Below are 1106 nucleotides of genomic sequence, written 5' to 3' on the forward strand. Positions count from 1 at the left end.
AGAGAAGTTGTTGCAGAACACAAAAAGACAAACTGACAAAAAGGTACTAGAGGTCCCAGAAGGACCAAGCGAACTGACAGAGAAAGGCACCGAAGCACCTGGCTAGAGAAACAGTTAAACACTGAAGTCCAGCACAGCCAAAAGGGCGGAGATGGAATATAAAGGCAGATGGTCACGTGACCGCAAAACAGAAGATGGGAAAAAAACAAACGGGAGGGTTTTAACACTCGGGGGTTGTATGCAATGGATACAAGTTCGGCTTTCGCCGGGTACATGTGGAGCTTCCCAGGACAAATCAGGGATCAGGTGGAGGATATAGAGGACCCCGAGGGAGATTCAGACCCCTGTCCCAGCGAAATAAATACAGAGTCCTCGTCTCAGGGCTTCCGCCATCGGGGAGTTGGCAGGATCTGAGAGATCATATGAGAGAAGCTGGAGATGTCTATTATGCTGATGTACACCAGGGTGGAATGGGGACTGTGGAGTTTATTGACAAGTATGACATGGAATATGCTGTGAGAGAACAGGATGATACAAAGTTTCGTTCTCTTAAAAATGAGATCTCTTACATTCATGTCCGTGCTGAAAAAGAATGGAGGAGTGTGAGGAGATGGCCTTAGTGGAATTTGGCTTTACAACCCTACAGCTTCTCCAACCAATACAAAATGGGGAAGCCAACACCAGAACACGAATGGACTGGCCCGACAAGAAGAACCATAGACTCTCTCAGGCTGACCTACCCCTAACGCTGTACAAGGAACTATAAACAGTTGAACCATGTGGACTAAAGAGAGCAGGCCACACCTCTGTGTAGACCTCATAGCGTGCTCACTTATTATGAGGGGGGGGAGAGGTTGTGATGGTGTGATATGGTATTTGGGTATCATTTTGTGTATATTTATATTTTACTGATTTTTATAGTGTTCTCTTGTTGCTCTATGTCCCTCTAATGTTGACTTCTCTTGTAGGATGAGTTGATATTGGTTAACTAATGAATATCTGTTATTTATCATCTGATATCAGCTCCCACAGCTTATTTTACTGTTATCTGTGAACAGGGTCCTTGAATAATGCGGTTTGCTAATATGCTAATGACATATTGAACC

The sequence above is a fragment of the Phyllobates terribilis genome, unplaced genomic scaffold (genome assembly GCF_046119375.1).
Source record: "Phyllobates terribilis strain yellow unplaced genomic scaffold, ASM4611937v1 Scaffold_13__5_contigs__length_258822181, whole genome shotgun sequence".
Taxonomy (NCBI): domain Eukaryota; kingdom Metazoa; phylum Chordata; class Amphibia; order Anura; family Dendrobatidae; genus Phyllobates; species Phyllobates terribilis.